The 6,878-nt window shown below is 43.3% G+C and overlaps 1 pseudogene; it reads left to right on the top strand.

Moving 5' to 3' along the window:
* The first annotated feature begins 3,677 nt into the window (after positions 1–3,677).
* LOC144463577 (uncharacterized) lies at positions 3,678–6,028 on the top strand (annotated as a pseudogene).
* The last annotated feature ends 850 nt before the right edge of the window (positions 6,029–6,878 follow it).

Raw genomic sequence — 6,878 nt, 5'->3', positions numbered from 1 at the left:
TCGCTCTCTCTCTCTCTCCCTTAAGTAGCTGATGTACTTCCCCAGAAGTATTTTTAAATGCTCGAAAGACATCCAAACAAACATCAACTTACTGTGGCCGGCCATTTTTTCCGAGGTTGCACAATGAAATGCATTTACCTCAGAAGTCGGAATTTCTGACCCGGATCTTTCCAAGTTCCGAGTGCAATCGAACGCAGCATAACAGGCAAGGTAGCCTATCACGTTGCAGTCGCGGTCAAGACCGCTCAACCTGCTCAGAGGCATAACGGAGTAACTTCATCGCTCATCGATTCGATTTCAGGGGGCGCGGGGAGGATGTATTTGCCGTAACATTAACCAGCCTTACCATCATAACCATGGAGTACAGAAAATATCTAAAGGATGGGGCAGCAATTCCAACTCAAATGGAGAAAAGGTGGAGAAGGTAACGCATTATTGCATTATGCTGACAGTAACGTTTGCAAAGTGCATGGCGAACTGGCTAATGTTAGCTAGCCAGCAAATCACGTCACGTTAGCTAACTGTTGGCTAAGCTAGCTACGTTACTTGATAGCTGCGAGCTAACGTTAGCTAGCTAACAGTTAGCTAGCTGGGACTGGACTTGGAAGTGTATTTGAGCTGCTTAACGACATTAGTTTACCCAGGCCTGCCCCCCTCCTGTTTTTCCAGGGATTCTACCAGCTAACGTTAGGCGATGGGCTGGGTATGATTAGTGAATTGTCTTCAGCTGTTGTGTAACATAATTACGAAATCCCTTGCAGGAATGCCAGAAAGGCCACTTCAACAGCCAGGCTACCAGGTCAACAATGTGTTCCGATGACACAGGTACGTTATGCTTAATTACCTTCTTTTCCTCTACTATTGAGTTGTTGTCGTGTGCTTTCCACTAATTTGGCAGGGTCAAAATCTTCCTGTGTGTCTGTGGTTACGGTTACCTGTGTTGGGGGTTATCCGTTACAACTAACGCCATTACTGTAATCGGATTACTCTTTTGAGTAACGGAATAACTTAACGCGTTTTGCGAGGCACGTAGTAACGTTATCGTTAAATTTTCAAATGAGTAATCCGTTACTTTTGCCAGCGTTTCTCTAAAACGGTCCACCAGCCAGGTTTGTGGGCATTTTTCAAGGCAAATTATTTTTGCGACTGGGACGGAAAGAGAAATCACCATGCAAACTGTGTCTGTGTGTCCCTCCTCATTCCTGCCTGCGGGCTCTGTGTGTCTGTGTCGGTGTGGTGCGGTGCGGGGCTGGTGTGTGTGTATGTGTGTGTGTGTGTGTGTGTGTGTGTGTGTGTGTGTGTGTGTGCGCGCGCGCACTCTTACACTCTTAGCGGGTACACCACTCTTACTTTGAAAGAGCTATAAATGGGATATTGTGTATGTCATTCTTGTTTTTAGCCTTCAGGGTTTAATGATTGTGTCGTACTCTTGCAATGGTGGTTCTGTAATAATGTAAAACAACTTGCTGGTGAATCACAAATGGGTTTTATTTTATCGGGAACAGAAAAATAATCCAAAACTAATCTAACGCCGTTACTTTTCTCAGTTAGTAATCCAGTAACTTAACGGATTACATTAAAAGTAACAATACCCAACACTGATGGTTACATGGCACCAATGAACTGATTAAAGCTGGTTTTCTGGACTTACCAGATTATTCAAGTCCTCATGCAAACGGCTAAACCGATATCCATTATCATTAACCGGATGCAATAATCTGTTTTCTCAGCGCATGTAAACATCAAAATCAGGTTATTTAATCAGATAATGCCAGTTAGTGGTTTTGGTCGTCATGTAAACGTAGCCTGTGTGTCTGTGATATGGTGTGCCCCATCCATTTCATAAGTTGTCTATATAAACAGTGCGTTCCGACGACATGTAAGAGTAGTTCTTTTTCCTCCTCACCAGCCTTGGTTACATGGTCAGGCATGAGTGAATAAATGAATGAAGATTTTTATTGAATGGACTTCACAAATATAATCGAAGGTCACATGGACAGACCAGATACAATGCTAAAGTGGTGGTAGCACAAGTGCTAATTTTCACCACCAGTCCATAGGAGTCTTTTACACATAGAATACATCGCATGTCAGTCAAATATACATAGAAAATACAGACTTGAAGTCATAATCATTCATGATCACAAGCAAGCTAGTCTGTGTCTACACGTGTGTACGCTGTTGCTTTGCCTGTAACCACACTTTGAGCCCTTTGTTAAAGGTGTGGACATTAGACTCAAGTTTTAAAGGGGTTAGCTACAAGTTTAATTCCTCCCAGCCAGTAGATGTCACACTCACACTCGCCCACTCTCGCTCCAACCTTCAATTGTACTGGTTGCCAGATACGCCAAATAGTAGAAAACACATCTGAATCATTTAACACTAACTCACCTGCAGACGAACCTGACAAACCCGCAGCATCACGCCTGCACCAGGAATGCTACAGTACCAGCTGACCGTTAGTTAGCATTACCAAACATTTAGCTTACCTGTCCAGAAGGAAAGCAGCAACATCTGTGTGGCTTTTGAGCCCCTTTGCTTCCTTGAATTGGCACCAACGCTGAAAAGCTTGGCCGATGTTTACTCTGGTCCTGCCCCGTTCTAGGTCTGCTTGAATTTGTGACATGTAACGCTGGGACGATGCCATTTCTCCACAGAGCTATCACGATCTGGCACCCCCTGAGCCCCGCCTCACGTGACATCTAATGCTGTTGGCGCAGAGATAATTTCATGTTGACGTTGCCAACGTAACCAGATGTAAATATTTATATATTTTGGACCCGTCAAAATTTATAAAATTGTTTATACACTATTTTTTTTTCAGTCAAAGTAATACTTTTATTCTGCATCCTTCTAGATGTTCTGTGGATGTATTTTTTTGGAAAAATTAATCGTTTGATGAGAAAGTTGTAGCTGTGAGTGGCGCTTTGCTTCATGTCACAGTCACACACCATTCTATACCCCGACCACGGAGCATGGGTAACCCACACGCAGTGTCCTGGACACCCTTTTACCTCTTTCCCGACAACACAGCTCCAATATAAGGATACCCTTGTTTAGCTTAGGATGTCTGCCACAGTTCAGGTAGGTACATAAAAACTGAAGTCCGTTTCTCTCTTTCTCCACTGACCACTGTGGCCACAAGAAAGGGTGGTGTGCATGTTCTGTGTTACTCACCTGGCTGCGTGCTAACCTATATTGTCATTGTCATCTTTTACAGAGTTCTGCAGCAACAGTCAGAATGGATGATGGTGACCTAGAACAGCCCACCACATCTACAACCAGCCTCCCTGGACAACAGTGCGGTCTGATGACACAGGTAAGTTAACAATCTCTTTCTCCACTGACCACTGCGGCCACAGGAAAGGGTGGTGTGCATGATTTGTGTTACTCACTTGGCTGTATGCTAACCTATATTGTCATTGTCATCTTTTACAGAGTTCTGCAGCAACCGTCAGAATGGATGATGGTGACCTAGAACATCCCACCACATCTACAACCAGCCTCCCTGGACAATAGTGCGGTCTGATGACACAGGTAAGCTTACGTTCTCTTTCTCTACTGACCACTGTGGCAACAGGAAAGGATGGTGTGCATGATTTGTGTTACTCACCTGGCTGTGTGCTAACCTATATTGTCATTGTCATCTTTTACAGAGTTCTGCAGCAACAGTCGGCATGGACTATGATGGTGACCTAGAACAGCCCGCCATATCTACAACCTGGCTTCTTGGACAACAGTGCGTTCCAATGGCTGAGGTTAACCACAACCTTGCCCTCCATTCAGCTCCACATCCTCCAAGTGAGGTACTACAAACCCCAAATGTTGAGGAGACAAGAAGACAGCACGAACTGTTATTAATGACTTTAAAACTTAAGCATGGACTTACCGACGAGGCACTAGAAGACACCCTTAAGGTTATAAATGTGATAAGCGGAAAGCATGCTGTATCTTCCACCAAACATTTTTTTTACAAGTCATTTGATGAAATTAGGAACAACATCCAGTTTCACCATGTATGTGAAAGGTGCACACTCTCAATGGACATTGAGGGAGACAATGTCATATGTAGTCATTGTCAGATTACTTGTAACACTAATGATCACATGAAACAGGGTGGTTTCTTTATAGTATTTCCACTTACACCCCAGTTGAAGGACATCATGGAACAAACTGAGATAGTTAGTCAGTTGACAAATACAAATAGTGCTCACTCTGGCCTGTATTCTGATATCACGGATGGTGACCTGTACAAGAAATGTGTCCAAAGCAGTCAAGCTCAATCTGCTGTCCATATAAACCTTACATTAACTTTTAGTTTTGATGGTGTACCAGTATTCAAGAAGTCGGCATACAGTATTTGGCCCCTTCTATACACAATCAATGAGTTGCCACCTAATTTGAGAGCAAAGCATGTCATGTTGTCAGCATTATGGTTTGGTTTTGAAAAGCCAAATTGCAATACAGTCTTGGCACCCTTTGTTGAGGAATGCAATAAACTACACCAAGAAGGATTTGACTGGATCAGCACAGATGGGGTTCATGGCAGATCAAATGTGTTTCCACTGGTTGCTGTTTGCGACTCAGTAGCGAGGCCTATGGTCCAAAATGTAAAGCAGTTCAATGGCGAATTTGGCTGCTGCTATTGTTTACAAAAGGGCACTGTTACAGCAAAAGCTCAAGGTCACGTTAGAGTGTACCCCTATGAGGAGAATACAGAACTGAGAACTCATGCTCAAACAATGGAATTTGCTAACGAGGCTGTAGCAACGCACACCCCTGTTAATGGTGTAAAAGGACCATCTATTCTGTCTGCATTACCATCTTTTGATATCATACACGGTTGTGTACCCGACTACATACATGTCTGTCTTCTTGGTATAGCAAGGACATTAACAAGTATGTGGGTTGAAAGTGACAATCACGAACACCCATGGTACATAGGAAAACACATTCCAGAGATAGATAGCACACTTCTGCAAATCCAACCCCCCTCATGTGTGTCCAGAGTGCCTACATCTTTAAACGACAGAAAGTACTGGAAAGCACATGAATGGTTTATGTGGCTTCTGTATTACAGCATACCTACACTTAAAGGGATTTTACCAGATCGCTATCTGTTGCATTGGGCAAGACTTGTGAAAGGGTTAGCATTGCTCCAGGCTGAAAGTGTCACCCCACAGCGGATCTCAGATGCAGAAATGCATCTGAGATCTGAGAAATGCAGAATGTTTGTGAGGGACATGGAGAATCTCTATGGTACAGCTTACATGTCCTACAGTGTCCACCTTTGCCTTCATATGGCACAAAGTGTGAGAGACTGGGGTCCCCTATGGGCTCACTCAGCTTTTGTATACGAGTCATACAGTCAGGACCTTCTTAAAATGATCAAAAGCACACAAGGAGTTCCTTTGCAAATAGCAGAACCTTTCAAGTTCAAAAGGCTCTGCCAATGTGTGCCAAGAAAACTCTAGCTAATGCCTCTTCTGAAGTCATTGAAACCTTTGAGGATTTGGTACAGCAAAGGCGGGTACAGCATGCTGTTAGATGTGAGGAGGTCACTTCACTAGGGGGGACTAAGAAAGTGGAACCCAATCTAGAGGACTACCTAGCCCTTCACAATGTGGTAGACTATGTAAAGAAAGATCAACAGGTCACTTATTGTGATAGAGTGGTTCTAAGGAGTGAAGTCATTCATTCCTGTAGAAAATCAAGAGAAAGGAAGAGGAACTCTCATGTTGTCACACTTACAGATAACAGTCCTTTCATGGTTGAAACATTTGTCATAGCTGATCTAGGAAAAGGAGAATCGTGCTATGCCATCGGTCAGTATTTTGAGGAAAAACGCCACAGTTTTTTTGCATCCATGCTGAACCCACACCATTTCATATCAGTCGGAAAAGTTCTTGGGCACCTTACAGCTATACCTGCCTCGTCTATTCGTATGAAGTGCCTATTTATGGATACACCAAAGCTAAGGGTGAACTATGTTTTTACATTCTTGAATAGATATGAATCAATAACCTGAGACACCTTTGACAGTGTAGTTGTCAAAGGCTGTAAGCAAGCCCCCCCCCCCCCCCCACAACTTTATATTTATCTATTAGTTATTTATTTTACTTGTGCTCTTTGTTTTATATTTTGTATTGCACATGGATTACGTTTTTGTACTGTTTACATGTTTGCACATGTATTTCAGAATATAAGTTTAAAGCAAATATTGCAATTGCATATACAGTACAGGCCAAAAGTTTGGACACACCTTCTCATTCAATGCGTTTTCTTTGTTTTCATGACTATTTACATTGTAGATTCTCACTGAAGGCATCAAAACTATGAATGAACACATGTGGAGTTATGTACTTAACAAAAAAAGGTGAAATAACTGAAAACATGTTTTATATTCTAGTTTCTTCAAAATAGCCACCCTTTGCTCTGATTACTGCTTTGCACACTCTTGGCATTCTCTCCATGAGCTTCAAGAGGTAGTCACCTGAAATGGTTTTCCAACAGTCTTGAAGGAGTTTCCAGAGGTGTTTAGCACTTGTTGGCCCCTTTGCCTTCACTCTGCGGTCCAGCTCACCCCAAACCATCTGGATTGGGTTCAGGTCCGGTGACTGTGGAGGCCAGGTCATCTGCCGCAGCACTCCATCACTCTCCTTCTTGGTCAAATAGCCCTTACACAGCCTGGAGGTGTGTTTGGGGTCATTGTCCTGTTGAAAAATAAATGATCGTCCAACTAAACGCAAACCGGATGGGATGGCATGTCGCTGCAGGATGCTGTGGTAGCCATGCTGGTTCAGTGTGCCTTCAATTTTGAATAAATCCCCAACAGTGTCACCAGCAAAACACCCCCACACCATCACACCTCCTCCTCC

Source organism: Epinephelus lanceolatus, chromosome 5, assembly GCF_041903045.1.
Source record: "Epinephelus lanceolatus isolate andai-2023 chromosome 5, ASM4190304v1, whole genome shotgun sequence".
NCBI lineage: Eukaryota > Metazoa > Chordata > Actinopteri > Perciformes > Serranidae > Epinephelus > Epinephelus lanceolatus.
Note: the sequence above shows the minus strand (reverse complement) of the source record. Positions and strands in the feature narration are given on the sequence as shown.